This window comes from Aquarana catesbeiana, linkage group LG06, assembly GCF_042186555.1.
Source record: "Aquarana catesbeiana isolate 2022-GZ linkage group LG06, ASM4218655v1, whole genome shotgun sequence".
Taxonomy (NCBI): domain Eukaryota; kingdom Metazoa; phylum Chordata; class Amphibia; order Anura; family Ranidae; genus Aquarana; species Aquarana catesbeiana.
In genome coordinates, this window is record NC_133329.1 from 238753489 (window position 1) to 238770770 (window position 17282).

The window sequence follows — 17282 nt, forward strand, 5'->3', positions numbered from 1 at the left end:
CCAATATCAAATCTTTTTCTCCTAATGTGATAGATATTATAACCACCTACAAGGTACTCTCACGCTGGTATTTGGTTCCTGCTACAATAGTTAAATTCACACCTGATTACTCAGGTCTCTGCTTTCGCGGCTGTTCAAAACAAGAAACATATATAAACACATGGTGGAATTGTTCTATTATAAAAAAATTCTGGAAAAAGGTTTTTTTACTTGCTTCAGAAATGTTTGAAATAACAATAATACCAGATCCAGAAATTGCCCTTTTAAATATAAAACCTGATTACATGACACGTAAACAATTCAAACTATTCAACTTATGACGGCCACAAAACAGACAATACCTAAAGCATGGAAAACCCCCTTACTAAACATAGCAGAAACCAAGCACAGAATGAATCGGTCATTGTTACATGAAAAAATGCAAGCCCTAGATAAAGAAAAGCTGGAAGGATATGAAGGTCTATGGAAACCATGGATCACACATTGTTTACCTATAAACTTTGACCACCAGGTACACCAGTCATGGTAATTAACATTTTTATATGCAACAATGATAAAACTATATGAATAGATTATGCCTCCGGAACACTGCCTCACTGCCTGAGGAAGAGTCTGAAGACCGCATATGAGAAAGCCCAGGCTGCCTTAGACACCCGGGGCCAGCGAAACAAGCAAAACTTTGACCTAAAGATGAGAGTATATGATTTGCCAGCCTGGTGACAGAGTATACTGAGGAACTTGGGCATCCCTGGGAAACACAAACTGGATGATCGGTGGAAGTCGCAGCCCTACATAATCTGCAAGCAGTTTCCAGGACTGCCAGTATACCAGATTCGCCCAGAAGGAAGCACAGGCCCACTAAAGACCTGGCACCGGAATGATCTGCTACCTTTATCAGAAGCAGTTCATATACCTCATCAAATCAACAGTCTACTCAAACCATCTCTCAGGAATCACCTCCAGTAACCTGGTTCCAGTCCTTGCAACCAAACATGGAAGACAGTGAAGATGAAGAAATGGGCATGGATTGGCGGTGGCAGTCTAGGCTGGCAGAGACTGGCACTCCCTTTTCTCCCAGAGAAGAAGATGCGGGAACCCTCAAGCCTGAGGCTCTGGCGTTCATCCCACAGAGACAACCCTTGGCAAGCCAAGGAGACTTTCTGAGTTCCCCAACTATAGAGGACATAGAAGCTCGTCAACCTTCTGCAGCATCAGAGGAAGAGGCTACTATACCCAAAATGCCTGAGCCCAAAGAGCAGAGAGGAAAGCAAACAATTGGCCCACCAAAAAGGCTGACATACTGTCAGGGCTGGGCTCAGCCCTTCCTTCTCTGAGCTGGCCACTCAGCTGTTGGCTAATTGCCAGCTCCTATCTCTCCACAGTGACTCACCTGTTGATGAGATCCTGCGCATCAGTCCTGCCTACTTAAGCCGTCCAGTCCAAATGATCTCTGCCTTCGCCTTTGTCACATCTCTAGAGACACTCTCCTGTGTTCCTGTTAAAGATTTGCTTGGCTGACATCCCTTCTGGCTCCAGATCCTGCTTGCTGTTCTACTACGCCGTTCTCTGGCTCCCTGACGTTTTGGCTTGTCTGACTATCCGTTCCGGTTCCTGAACTCTGGCTATGTTTTGACTATGTTTATTCTGTTTACCTTTTTTTATTATTATTAAACAAGTGTGATTTAACTGTGCTGCTATCTCAGTCTGATTCATGGTTTCTGACACATACAATACTTTTGGCGAATGTTCTGAAGAAGCGATCCTCACATCTCAAAGAAAGCACAGCTTGCCGATCCTTCCCACCCCCTGGCACATCTAGGTGGGCCATCCCAATATTGGGGGCTTGTGGGCAAGACAACCTCACCTTTTATGACAAATAGTGGGAGGTTCCCTTGCCAGGTTCATACGTGCAAGCCAATTGCTTGTTTTCTTACATGTACTAACCTGTTTTTGCCTCCCGTTGTATTTTTGAAAGCATGTAACAGGTTGTGGACATTATATGTTGATAGACTCTGTCCTTCCTTTGGGGACAAAGGTTCTTTGGTGGGGGGAGTATGTAGCAGGCATGTTGTAATGCAATTTCTCCTTTTGGCCACAAGGTGGAGACAGAGAGATGCTGACTTGTCCTTCCAGAAAACTCAGAGACACAAAGCACACTGGGAAAAAGGGGTTTCATTAAGTGCTAAGGTAAATGAGGAGAGGGAAGTGCTGAGAGAAAAGAGAGAGACAGTTTTTCCACACAACACTACAGAGAGAGTGCTGACAGGAGACTGAAGAGAGAGAAGTGCTGAGAAAATTGAAAGAGAGAGAGAGAAAGGTTTTCCACACAGCACTACGGAGAGAGTACTAACAGAAGATCTGAGAAGGGCTGTCTGAGGAGTATGAGGAGAGCGATCTGAGGTACCAGCATCTGATTGAGGGGAGAGACACACCCTGACACCAGGGACTGTGTGACCCAACAGAGGGAGAGAAAGCCACGTTTCTCTTGAGACTACTGGGGAGAGTTCCTGTGAGGAGAGGGGATAGAGGACGGGAGTGGAGAGGTGACGGGACTGTGTGGTGGAACTCCACCTAAGAAAGAGAGGGCCACACTGTCTACCAGCATCTGAGAGAGAGAGAGAGAGAGAGAGAGACATGCTTTTCCCAAGACTGCTGCCAAGAGACTGAGTATAGAGGAGCCAGGAACAGTGTCACCCACATGGTCTTCCTTCGTTTAGCTCAGGGACCCTGCTCAGCAACTCAGCGCCATCTAGCCCAGCAGAGACAACCCACACACTGCTTCAGGGATTACAAGACCCATCCAGGTGTCCTGTTGGCCATTGTCCCATCACCCTGCCAGTTTAGCTACCAGCCATCCCGATCAGCAGACAGGAGGTGATCCAGTGCCTTACAACATTGCCAGGAGCCTGAACCCCCATTTGGGATTTCTGTTGTGCCATCACCCAGAGGATTGGTGAGCGAGTGTAAACCCAACATCTTTCTTAGTGCAGTACAGACACTGCATGCAGACACCTATTTCCCTTTCTACTGTCAGTGGATGTTTGTTTGAAGCTGTCACCTCTTGGCCAACGCCTACGAATGTAACAGAGCTTAGGTAATTCCTGGGATTTTTCTCATACGACAGGAGATTCGTTAAGGCATTTGCTAGAATAGCCCACCCCCTTAATGATTTACTGAAGAACGAGGATGAGAATGAGGACCCAGACCTAACAAAGCCGGTCAAACAACATGGAGGGCCCAGGAAGCCTCCGGAGTCAATCCAAGAACAGTGGACTGACCCGTGTGAGCAAGCCTTTTGGCAGCTGAAGTGGAGTCTAACAACTGCTCCTGTTCTTGCCTATGCCAATCCAGCCAAGCCATATGTGCTGCATGTTGATGCCAGTCGAGATGGGCTGGGTGTGGTACTGTATCAGGACCACGATGGACACCTGCAGCCTGTTGCTTATATGAGCCAAAGTCTTGCACCTGCTGAGAAAAACTACCCTACTCACAAGTTGGAATTCTTGGCTCTGAAGTGGGCAGTGGTGGAAAAGTTGAAAGACTACTTCTATGGTGCAGACTTTGTGGTCAAAACTGACAACAACCCACTCATGTAGATACTCACCACAACAAAACTGGATGCCACCGGACACAGGTGGTTGGCCGCCCTGTCAGGGTTCCGCTACAGCCTAAAATACTGCCCAGGAATTGGGAACAGAGATGCTGATGCCCTGTCAAGGAGACCCTATGACTTGGGGATTTCCTCTGAAGAGTGGACTCAACTGACTCCAAAAAGGATACAAGCCTTGTGTCAGGGAGCGGAACATCAGGCCAGAGGAACAACTGGGGCAGAAGCCATCGCAGTCTCAGTGGCAGGTATCCCCAAATACTACTGTGATTTGTCCCAGGTCAGGGATAATGGCCTACCTAAGCTTTCAGATAGGGGCTTAAGAAAGGACCAGATAGCAGATCCCCTCTGTAGTTTAACACTGAAGGCCCTGGGGGCCAAAGCCCAAATCTACTGCTAACAGACTCTCCAACAGGTGCGCTGGAATTGGTGTGTATTTATTTTCTGTGTTTGTAGCCTGACTCTAGTGGACAGGGAAATGTTCTGGTGGTGACCGACCACTTTACCCGGTATGCTCAGGCATTCCCAATTAAGGACCAGCAAGCATTTGCAGTGGCCAAAATTCTGGTAGAGAAGTTCTTTGTCCACTACGGCCAACCTCAGTATATTCACTCTGACCAGGGGAGAGACTTTGAGAGTAGATCCATTAAAAGGCTGTTAGACCTGTTATGCCGCGTACACACGGCCGGACTTACCAACGAGCTAAACTCCGTCGGCAAATCCGACTGAAAGATTTAGAACATGTTCTATATCTGAGTCGGTCGGAAATGCCGACAGAAAAAGTCCGATGGGGCATACACACGGTCGGAATGCCCGACCGAAAGCTACCATCGGACTTTTTCTGTCGGGAAGTCCGGCCGTGTGCATGCGGCTTTAGGTGTTCAGAAGTCAAGAACCACCCCCTACTGCCCTCAAGGAGATCCCCAGCCAGAACGCTTTAATCCCACCCTTCTGGATATGCTTGAGACTCTTATGGCTGAAAAGAAACAGCATTGGAGCAGGCACATTGCAGCTATTGTACACGCCTATAATAGCACTAAAAATGATGCCACGGGCTATTCACTATATAGGCTGATGTTCGGTAGTGAAACTCGACTGCCGGTGGACTTAGCATTTGGCACCTCGATGGTGTCACACAGAGGATATGTGGACTGCCTGATGAAGAGTCTGAAGACCGCATATGAGAAAGCCCAGGCTGCCTTAGACACCCGGGGCCAGCGAAACAAGCAAAACTTTGACCTAAAGATGAGAGTATATGATTTGCCAGCCTGGTGACAGAGTATACTGAGGAACTTGGGCATCCCTGGGAAACACAAACTGGTTGATCGGTGGAAGTCGCAGCCCTACATAATCTGCAAGCAGTTTCCAGGACTGCCAGTATACCAGATTCGCCCAGAAGGAAGCACAGGCCCACTAAAGACCTGGCACCGGAATGATCTGCTACCTTTATCAGAAGCAGTTCGTATACCTCATCAAATCAACAGTCTACTCAAACCATCTCTCAGGAATCACCTCCAGTAACCTGGTTCCAATCCTTGCAACCAAACATGGAAGACAGTGAAGATGAAGAAATGGGCATGGATTGGCGGTGGCAGTCTAGGCTGGCAGAGACTGGCACTCCTTTTTCTCCCAGAGAAGAAGATGCAGGAACCCTCAAGCCTGAGGCTCTGGCATTCATCCCACAGAGACAACCCTTGGCAAGCCAAGGAGACTTTCTGAGTTCCCCAACTATAGAGGACATAGAAGCTCGTCAACCTTCTGCAGCATCAGAGGAAGAGGCTACTATACCCAAAACGCCTGAGCCCAAAGAGCAGAGAGGAAAGCAAACAATTGGCCCACCAAAAAGGCTGACATACTGTAAGGGCTGGGCTCAGCCCTTCCTTCTCTGAGCTGGCCACTCAGCTGTTGGCTAATTGCCAGCTCCTATCTCTCCACAGTGACTCACCTGTTGATGAGATCCTGCTCATCAGTCCTGCCTACTTAAGCCGTCCAGTCCAAATGATCTCTGCCTTCGCCTTTGTCACATCTCTAGAGACACTCTCCTGTGTTCCTGTTAAAGATTTGCTTGGCTGACATCCCTTCTGGCTCCAGATCCTGCTTGCTGTTCTACTACGCCGTTCTCTGGCTCCCTGACGTTTTGGCTTGTCTGACTATCCGTTCCGGTTCCTGAACTCTGGCTATGTTTTGACTATGTTTACTCTGTTTACCTTTTTTTATTATTATTAAACAAGTGTGATTTAACTGTGCTGCTATCTCAGTCTGATTCATGGTTTCTGACACATACAATACTTTTGGCGAATGTTCTGAAGAAGCGATCCTCACATCTCAAAGAAAGCACAGCTTGCCGATCCTTCCCACCCCCTGGCACATCTAGGTGGGCCATCCCAATATTGGGGGCTTGTGGGCAAGACAACCTCACCTTTTATGACAAATGGTGGGAGGTTCCCTTGCCAGGTTCATACGTGCAAGCCAATTGCTTGTTTTCTTACATGTACTAACCTGTTTTTGCCTCCCGTTGTATTTTTGAAAGCATGTAACAGGTTGTGGACATTATATGTTGATAGACTCTGTCCTTCCTTTGGGGACAAAGGTTCTTTGGTGGGGGGAGTATGTAGCAGGCATGTTGTAATGCAATTTCTCCTTTTGGCCACAAGATGGAGACAGAGAGATGCTGACTTGTCCTTCCAGAAAACTCAGAGACACAAAGCACACTGGGAAAAAGGGGTTTCATTAAGTGCTAAGGTAAATGAGGAGAGGGAAGTGCTGAGAGAAAAGAGAGAGACAGTTTTTCCACACAACACTACAGAGAGAGTGCTGACAGGAGACTGAAGAGAGAGAAGTGCTGAGAAAATTGAAAGAGAGAGAGAGAAAGGTTTTCCACACAGCACTATGGAGAGAGTACTAACAGAAGATCTGAGAAGGGCTGTCTGAGGAGTATGAGGAGAGCGATCTGAGGTACCAGCATCTGATTGAGGGGAGAGACACACCCTGACACCAGGGACTGTGTGACCCAACAGAGGGAGAGAAAGCCACGTTTCTCTTGAGACTACCGGGGAGAGTTCCTGTGAGGAGAGGGGATAGAGGACAGGAGTGGAGAGGTGACGGGACTGTGTGGTGAACTCCACCTAAGAAAGAGAGGGCCACACTGTCTACCAGCATCTGAGAGAGAGAGAGAGAGAGACATGCTTTTCCCAAGACTGCTGCCAAGAGACTGAGTATAGAGGAGCCAGGAACAATGTCACCCACATGGTCTTCCTTCGTTCAGCTCAGGGACCCTGCTCAGCAACTCAGCACCATCTAGCCCAGCAGAGACAACCCACACACTGCTTCAGGGATTACAAGACCCATCCAGGTGTTCTGTTGGCCTATTGTCCCATCACCCTGCCAGTTTAGCTACCAGCCATCCCGATCAGCAGACAGGAGGTGATCCAGTGCCTTACAACATTGCCAGGAGCCTGAACCCCCATTTGGGATTTCTGTTGTGCCATCACCCAGAGGATTGGTGAGCGGGTGTAAACCCAACATCTTTCTTAGTGCAGTACAGACACTGCATGCAGACACCTATTTCCCTTTCTACTGTCAGTGGATGTTTGTTTGGAGCTGCCACTTTTAGCCATTCTGTTCTTAAAAACCACTACCTATCAGGATTTCTTAGAGGATTACTGTCTCACTTTTGATTGATTAAACCTACTCTCATTACAAAGGGACCCAACGTTTGCTAGCAGAAGACACTAGTACCCTTCAACTCAGTACCTGTAATGTTACAGAACTGTGTTTACCGTACCTGTTAACCCATTTCGTATTTTTGTATTGTTACTTTCAATGGTGTTTGTGACCCAGAAGGAGATAGATCTTCTCTCCTCCCTCTCAGCATCTGTGTTCTGGGCATATAAATTACTGCCCTTTTCTAAATTTACAGTTGCTATGTATTGAAGGTTGTCTTTTCTAATGTATTAATTCTTTGCAGAAGGTTTAACAGTGTTGTAAACTTCCATGTACTTTAAACTGTGATAATATATTCAATTTGTTTATCATTACCAGGTGTGTGGTCTGTTTTTGGTGATAATCCACAATCAGGATAACAATATTTTCCACATGTGTCTTTAAACACGTTTACAGTAATTTAATTTAACCAGGTGTGCCAGAGGAGCTGAGGTCATTCTTGGGGTTGAGGTGGAGAGGTGGAGATCAGAGAACCCAAATTTACCAAGTGGCTCCTTCAGGGGTGGCGCTACATGTATCTATATATATGTATCAACTTAATTATATGCGCATACAAATTTCTTAAGAATCCTATTTATACAGATCCTCATCCCCCTTCCTCCTGCCCCCCCCCCCCTCTCCATAGTGGAGCTCCTCTGTATACAATTCTATATACACATATATAATTCCCACAACTCCAGCTAATTTAGTTAATTGTTCACATCAATTTCATTCTGGGTATTCTTTATTATTATGTATGTATATATGCTTATGAATCTCTGTATGCGCATATAATTAAGTTGATTGATATTTTTTTATATAATATATATATATATATATATATATATATATATATATATATATATATATATATATTTTTTTTTTTTTTTCATTATACATTTTTTATATATACATATTTTCTCATACATTTCTTTGATGTCTTCCTTGGTCTACCAGTATGCTTGCCTTTAACCACCTTCCCATGTTGTTTGTATTTGGTTCATGTTTTAGACACAGCCGACTGTGAACAACCAACATCTTGTGCAACACTGCGTGATGATTTACCCTCTTTAAGGAGTTTGATAATCCTCTCCTTTTTTTCAATTGACATCTCTGGTGTTGGAGCCATGCTTCACGTCAGTCCACTTGTTGCAACAGCTCTCCAAGGTGTGATCACTCCTTTTTATCTACATACTAACAAGCAGATTTAATCTGATGCAGGTGTTAGTGTTTGTAATGAAAATTTACAGGGTGATTCCATAATTTTTTCCTCAGAATTGAGTGATTCCATAATTCATTCCCTGTGCTTGTTCTATAAATCTAACTGTTACTGGCCACCACAATTATTTTTCTTGATTTCTTTTAGTAATTCTTAAAGCCAGAAAGTTGCCATTTGAAATGCCTTTAGTTTTTGGCCATGTCTGTGATCTGCTTTTTTTCTACAACAATAAACAACTGAAGGAACATCCTCAGGGACTGGTGATTCCATAATTTTTGCCAGGGGTTGTATGAAAGTCTCCTAGCTGGGCTCCTCTTAAGCATTTCTATGGAAAAGCCATTTAAGACAAAAGGTCAACAGTCTTTCCATAAGAATGAATAGAGAATGTGGTGCACATGCAAAGATGGAGACACAGCAAAAATCTTAGCAAAATGAGGACGAGTAGGTGTAAAACTTGGGGTGGTTGCTCGGAGGGGGACTTTTAAAAGATACCAGTATTAAAGGGACAATTATTCTTTCAAAAGGCATGCTGTACATCATAAGCACTACAGATGGAAAATTTAAAACTATAGTAGACACGTTTTATGGCGCAGTTGTTAGGTTTTAGCCCTTTCAATAAAATTACCTACATTACAGCCATACTAAATGAAATAGGACATTGACATTCCACAATCAGGTGTTATAACACACATTCACGCCTAGGAATCTATGACTAAAAATGAGAAGAAACACTTCAAAATGCAATTATCTTTTTAGAACAAGTTCAGAAACCTTTTTAATTTATAATGTATCAAATGTCATGCCACTAGTAATAAAAGATTTAAACTAGTTCTGGACTTTATCAAAGTACTTAAGGCTTATGCTATCTTTTCACCATACAGCAACTACAACACTTAAACATTTTGTTTTCATTAACTTTGTCCATGTATTTTCAGCCTTGTATTAGCAATGTACTCAGCCTTTAGTTCATTTGTAAACAACATAATTATGCTTTATACAATCATTTTACAGTAGTGTCATTTTACGGTTCTAAATGGTTTAGCCTATAGTATAGCATTTACACGTTGTACAAGTTTTAAAACAAATACTGGTCAAACTAGAAAAAAAAAGATTGTTTTGGTTTTGTTAAATGTTTTGTCTATAGATTGCAAATAAAAATCTTTTATATTTAATTTAAAATAAAAATAGATGTGTCATAATTAGCGATACCAAAAGAAAGCCTTGTTTATAATGAAAAAAAGATACATGTTTCTTTGGTATCCTAGTAATCACAAAGATTTTGCTGAATCAATAGGTCCATAGAGGAATTGTAAAAATTGTAAAAATTGTTTTTGTTCAAAAGGTGTATACAGGTGTGAGAACTGAACTGGTTAAATAAAGTTATAATAAGTACCATTTTTTTTCACTTTTCTACAGCTTAAAATGAAAGATTTTCTTTTCTATCTGCAAGTATTTTAAAATTCTAGCATTTTTTCCTGTTTATTTCAATAACTTACAACTCTAGTTCCCACTTCTCACTCTGAAATGGAATTACTTAATATATTTCATTGAATTTGATATTTCAAGATAATCATTTTAACTTGAAATAGTAATAAAATGGAACATGAAAGGGCAGATATTGCATATTGCTCTTTCTGGGTGACTGACATAGATTTGATTTATGTTCTATGTTTAATGATAAATACTGAAGATTTTGAATTAAGCCCTATGTATCTACATATTGCAATTTCAAACATTTCAAAAGCTCCATTATACAATAGCGTAACATCATAAAAATGGGTCAGTATGCTACTGGTATGTTCTTGATATACACATTTGTATTCAAATCAGAAGAAATGGCATTTTGTTTTTTTAATTGTGTGAGTTGCAGATTAAAAATTAGGTATTAGTGTAGCTGTCTTGGTTGTTGTGGAGAATATAAAATCTCAGAATTGTTTGCTCAATATGATTGCTCAGAGCAGGTTATTATGGGAATTTGCAAGAAGCTGCTGAAAAGGGAGCTGTACTTGAATCTGCCACTGAATAAGTTACATGTGCTGCACAACAAGATACAAGGCATCATCAAGTCCATTGTGCTCACCGATTTGAAGCAAGCCAGGTTGAGGCTTTTCTGATAGCCCAGACTAAAAAACAAGGAGGGATCATGGTTGAACAATCTACAGTCATTGCTAAATCTTTAAACAACCACAAAAAAAAAATTCAGGAAAAATGATCAACAACACCAACCTCTGTGCTGCAAGAGATCCCCGGCAAGAGGTCCCCTCCCCTACCTTCTCCCCCTTCTCTCCCTTTCTCTAGGCCTTACTCTTTCTTTCCAGCTTCCTTTCATTTTCTTATTTCCTCTGTCTTCTCTGCGCATAATTATTTTTTTAATGTGATGTATCACATAGTATCAAGATCCTTTGTCCTGATTTGATCTCTTTCAAACTTGTCCAGGGTGTTCTCTAGAAATGATATCACATCTTTATCTTTTGCTCCATTGTGTTTATTGGACCTTTGTTTGGCATAATGTTGATCACTATATTCAGCTTGTTTTTCATACCCACAACACGCATTGTTTAATTTGTACAACTTGTTTAAATCAAATGTAGCACCGACCCCGAAGGAGCTGCTGATATTTGATTGGGCCTGTACTCTGCTCTTACACCCCCAATAACTTGGTTCAACCCACTTGACACAGCTGTGGTGCAGTTTTAGTGTGAAGTTAAACAAAAAAGACAATCCCACAATAACACTGTACCAATGCCGTACTTTTACCTAGGTATCCGTTGCTCCACCTGTAGGGTAATGGACAACACTTCACACCAATTGCAATTAACCAGAATCTGATTTTACTGAAACTGGTAGAGAAGATAATTACAATAACTACACTGCCACTCTAACGTAATGCGACAGTGTGCTGAGTATCCACAATTTGTTAACAATATATATCTTCCCCGAGTGACCCTTGCATGCGTATCTCCAAGTGGTATATAATAAAAAAATTCCGCGCTAGAAGCATATAAAGATAAGCAGCAGTAAACAGTGCGACAACACCAATCAGAACAAAGAAAATTATAAACTGCGCTAAACAAAAATCTTATGTTTGAAGTAAAGTGGTAGTATAACCTAACACCAGCAAATATTTAAGAAATAATATAAAGTCCAGATCTTCAAAATGGTAGGATGTTCAGTTTGAATGTAAATAATAATCCAAATGAGCTATGATTGCTCTTACCAGAAATATCAGTGATATGAGCGGATGGCAAAAAACCCTGCCAGGGCCTTTGGAATGATAGACCAGTCAGCACCGTCCGTTTTCAAATTAAAACCCCTCAATGGATGCAGGAGAAAAAACAAACAAAAGAAAACTGGCCATAGTGTAGTATATTAAATGTTAGGCATGGACAGACAGACGTACCAAACACCCTGGTGTGCACATAACAACAACCAAAAAGAGGGGAGGGAAGTGAAAAAACCCCACCACCGTGGCTGTAGATCGTGCTTACCGACTCACGGTGATAAGCAGGCTCTAAATGAGTTGGAAGCGGATCAAAAGTTGGCAAGGAACACTGTTACTTTAATGCAGAACTGCACTTTTGGTGTCTCTCACATGCTTATCTCCTACGAAAGATGTTAAAACCTGAGTGTCACAGCTCTGTGCCTGGCTTCCTCTTTTCTCCTCAGACCGGTAACCAGTGTGACAACACCTCAACTCTGGGCACCTTCCCACTTCCAGCACGCCTAGGTAGCCACAAGAATGCATTAAAGTTATCAGTACAGTGCAATACAATTACTAGGGAGCTCCCCCTACTTTGTGATGCAGTCCCTCTTAATACTCATAGAATGCAACGCCTTGCAATAAGAGATGCAGTCTTTAGTCTTCTGTCTTCTGCTAGCTATTTGTGCTGTAGTAATTGTAATCCACACAGTTGAACAAACCAGGATTATTGTAGGGTGAGTGTTAGAACTGTACATGCCATGGTTCGCAACAGAACTTTCGAATGCCGCTAAAGTTCGGACCCGAACAACGAACCCCATTAAAGTCAATGGAACACGAACGTCAAAAATCAAAAGTGCGCATGTTGAAGGCTTATATGCAAGTAATTGGGCATACAATGGTTATAGGGGTCCGGGTCCTGCCCTGGGGGACATGTATCAATAGAAAAAAGTTTGTGAAAAACGTCATTTTTAAATGAGCAGTGATTTTTTGATTCTTAAAGGGAAAGCATAAAAATGAACAATTCCTTCCAATATAGTGCCTGGCGGCCCCCTTAGTCTACCTGTAAAGTGGCAGATCTGTACCATGTCTAGAATCTGCTGCAGCAAAATTGCATTTATAAAGCCCAAAAAAATTAAATTTTCCCTGCAAGCTGCCTTTATTTTGCTCAGCAACAGCTGGGAAGCCAGTATGTATGATGAGGCCACAATGTAGTGCACTGGGAACAAGATTAGAGATTTTTTTGATACATTCTGGTGTTACTTTGACTTTGGATAGAAGTAACGGGTGCCTAAAAAAATAGTCTTTGGGTATCGGTGGTGCCTTCCTACCGTAACCCTATAGAGGTAATCTTGATGAAAGCAAGATTTGGCCTTGCTGTATGTCACGGAACGTCCCACACTCCGCTTGAGTGTATCCATCAGTATACCGCTTCCTAAGTTCTGGAACACGAGTCCAATGGATCTGGCTATAGGAACCCCCAAGAACTAGACAACACCAGTCTTGGAGTACATCAGGACTAACTCTTTATTTGAGATCTCACACAAATTTATACAGCAGGCTGACTCAAAGCAAACCTAATTAACATGAGCTAATTTACTAAAAAATTTACACAGACCAGATGACTCAGAGACATGACCTGTAGGACACAGACTTGTGGGCACCGAGCTTCACACAGTAGTATAAACACAATAGCAGGAGCTAATTACAATTAACAATACAAACAACAATCTCCCCCCCTCCTCAGCCTAGTCATCAACAGTTTGTCTCCTAGCCAGTCCTGGAGGCTAATGTGATCAGCTCACTCAGTTGAGTTCAGAATCAAACAAACCAATAATAGTCTCTACATACATCCTGGGAGATATTGTGGACAAATATTACTGTCCCATTTTAAGTAGTCCAAGATATATTTTCTCACTCACCCTGTGCCAGGATAGCACAGGGTGACTTAGACATAAGAGGTATATGGGGAGCTGAAACAAGGACATCCCCTACTTTCCAAGGGATTCTGAGTTCCACGGGCCCTCCTGTCACATCTCTCCCCTTTCAACAGAAGATTAACACAGGAGGAGACCCCAGACGGGTTGACTCCGAAGTTAGTAAGTAGTTCCAGTCCTCTAATGCCTGTACCCACACAGTACCCCAAATAAATTGTTCCAAACAAAGCATTACTCACCCAGCCAACCTCTGCCTCTCTCAGAGAACATATCTGCTGCTGGGGGGAGGCCTGGACTGGCCCTTCTCCCTGGAGTCCTTTCAGCCGCTGGAGAGAAGACAGGGTGACTGGGCTCACTCTGTCATGCTGTTGGGGATCTGGGCCAACTGCCCAGCATCCCTGGGGTATACAGGTGGAGACTGAAGTCCCATCCACCTTTACAGGAAATCCATCCTCTGTTAGTTGAGGGCAGAGTCCAGCAGTCCTCGGCCCTGTTGCCAGCCCTTCTGCTGGAAACCCCACACCATCTGCTCCGGCTAACTGTTGGGGAGGGAGGCCGACTGCCCCACCTTCCTGGAACTCTGTAGTTGTTGCCAGTGCTGGGCAGAGGTTGGTAACACTCTGCCCTGTTGCCAGCACTTCTGCTGAGGACTCCGCATCCTCCGCTCCAGCTAACCGTTGGGGCAGGAGGCTGGCTTACTTCACTCCCAAACTGTGTAGCTGCAATTGGGGAGGTGAGCCGGCTGCTTCCTTTTCCATTCCCTCATCTGGTTGCTTGGACGACATGTCTATGGTACTGTCTGCCAGGTGCACTGATCTTTGCTGGGGAGGGAAGGCCGCTTCCTCCACCCTGGCCAACTGTTGGGGAGGGACAACACACACCTCCTCTCCCTTCTCCCCCTGTATCTGCTGCTGGGAAGTGATTGCCACCTTCTCACCCTGGGCCTTCGAAACTGCCACAGGTGTGGGGCAGAGGTCTTGGACCCTCTGTCCGGTTGCCAGCACTTCTGCTGGGGGTTTGCTAGGTGGTTCCTCCTCTACAGAAACGTCTATTAAATCCCCAGTCTCTGGAATTGCTAAAAGTTTGGGGCAGAGTTCTTGGACCCTCTGTTCAGTTACCGGATCTTCAGCTGGAGAAGTTTGCTGTAACTCCACAGATACTGCTGTTGGTGCTGGGCAGAGTACAGTGAAGTTTGGCCCTAATACCAGCTCTTCTGCTGGAGGCTCATCAGGTTGTTCTTCCTCAGCAGAAAAGTGTATTAAATCCCCTATCTCTATAACTGGTGTCTGGGGATAGAGGTTCACCATCTCCTGTCCATGGAACCCAGAAGATGTTATCAGTGCTGGACAGAGGTTAGCAGAGCTCTGCCCTGTGGTCAGCACTTCAGGTTTGGGGACGGCAATCTTCAGATTTTCCACTGCCGATTCTCTGGCATGCTGCTGAACGTGTTCTAGCAGTTTCCTGTATGCCCTTTGCAGATGCTGTTCCTTCCTTAGCAAATGGTCCAGATCAGGTTTGAGCTCTGAAACCCCTGCAAGACCGAGCATAGCCTCTCTATATTCTCGCAGGTCCTCAAGGTCAGGCTCCCCTTCCTCGCCAAACATAAAATGATCTGTAAGGTTCTCCCATAGCAATCCAGGGCCTCCAAAGTCATATCCCTCCGGAGAGCATTCTGTTGTCTCCCCTAAATATCCCTCCTCTGCGTGCCATTGCAGAGCCCGATAATGATTGTCCAGCTCTATCTCCTGCTGGACCAGCCTGTCTAACTCAGTCACCCATTGCTCCTGGGGCCGCTCTCCCAGGAATGCCATCCGCAATGCCTGTTGGTCACTGGCCCGTTGCTCTTGGGTTGGAAAGCCCTTGCCCTGTTTTATACCAGCGAGCTGGAGGGCTCCAATCCAGAGCTCCACCCGAATTTGCTGCCTAAGCTCCAGGTATTCATCCTCAGACACAGTCCTGGTGTATGTTGAAAGGATGATCCGCAGCAGACCCGGGAACTCTGATGCCAGGTCCATATCTCCGCTGGGGTGACTGAAGTCTGCTATCCTGATTTTGGATCCAGGTGGAGGTTTAGATTTCCCAGACTGCCAGAAGCTTCCTGCTGCTTGCCACCAATGTCACGGAACGTCCCACACTCCGCTTGAGTGTTTCCATCAGTATACCGCTTCCTAAGTTCTGGAACACGAGTCCAATGGATCTGGCTATAGGAACCCCCAAGAACTAGACAACACCAGTCTTGGAGTACATCAGGACTAACTCTTTATTTGAGATCTCACACAAATTTATACAGCAGGCTGACTCAAAGCTAACCTAATTAACATGAGCTAATTTACTAAAAAATTTACCCAGACCAGATGACTCAGAGACATGACCTGTAGGACACAGACTTGTGGGCACCGAGCTTCACACAGTAGTATAAACACAATAGCAGGAGCTAATTACAATTAACAATACAAACAACAATCTCCCCCCCTCCTTAGCCTAGTCATCAACAGTTCGTCTCCTAGCCAGTCCTGAAGGCTAATGTGATCAGCTCACTCAATTAACAGGTTGAGTTCAGAATCAAACAAACCAATAATAGTCTCTACATACATCCTGGGAGATATTGTGGACAAATATTACCGTCCCATTTTAAGTAGTCCAAGATATATTTTCTCACTCACCCTGTGCCAGGATAGCACAGGGTGACTTAGACATAAGAGGTATATGGGGAGCTGAAACAAGGACATCCCCTACTTTCCAAGGGATTCTGAGTTTCACGGGCCCTCCTGTCACACTGTAAAAAATTGCAATGATATGCACCTGTCAAACAGGTGCAGAAAAATTGGTCTTTGGGTGTTGGTGGCGCCTTCCCACCGTAACCTTATAGAGGTACTCTTGATGAAAGCAAGAATTGGCCTTGCTGTAACAAAAAGCAATGATATGCACCTGTGAAACAGGTGCAGAAAAATTGGTCTTTTGGTGCCGGTGGCGCCTTCTCACCGTAACCCTATAGAGGTACTCTTGATGAAAGCAAGAATTGGCCTTGCTGTAAAAAATAGCAATGATATGCACCTGTGAAACAGGTGCAGAAAAAAATGGTCTTTGGGTGTCGGTGGTGCCTTCCCACTGTAACCCTATAGAGGTGCTCTTGATGAAGGCAAAAAAAATTGTAATGATATGCACCTGTCAAACAGGTGCTGAAAAATTGGTCTTTGGGTGTTAAATGTGCCCATGAAACCTATACCAAAAACATTCTTTCAGATGAAATGATTGAACACCCTTAAAGCTAGGCAGCCTTGAAGTCCAGCAGAGATTCCACATCCCAAAAAGACTTATGCCCCGTACACACGGTCGGATTTTCCGATGGAAAATGTCCGATCAGAGCGTGTTGTCGGAAATTCCGACTGTGTGTGGGCTCCATCGGACATTTTCCATCGGATTTTCCGACACACAAAGTTGGAGAGCAGGAGATAAAATTTTCCGACAACAAAATCCGATCGCGTCAATTCCGACCGTGTGTGGCCTGTTCCGACGCACAAAGTGCCACGCATGCTCAGAAGAAATTTCGACACGGAACAGCTCGGTCAGGTAAAATTAGTGTTCGCAATGGATACAGCACTTTCGTCAGGCTGCAAT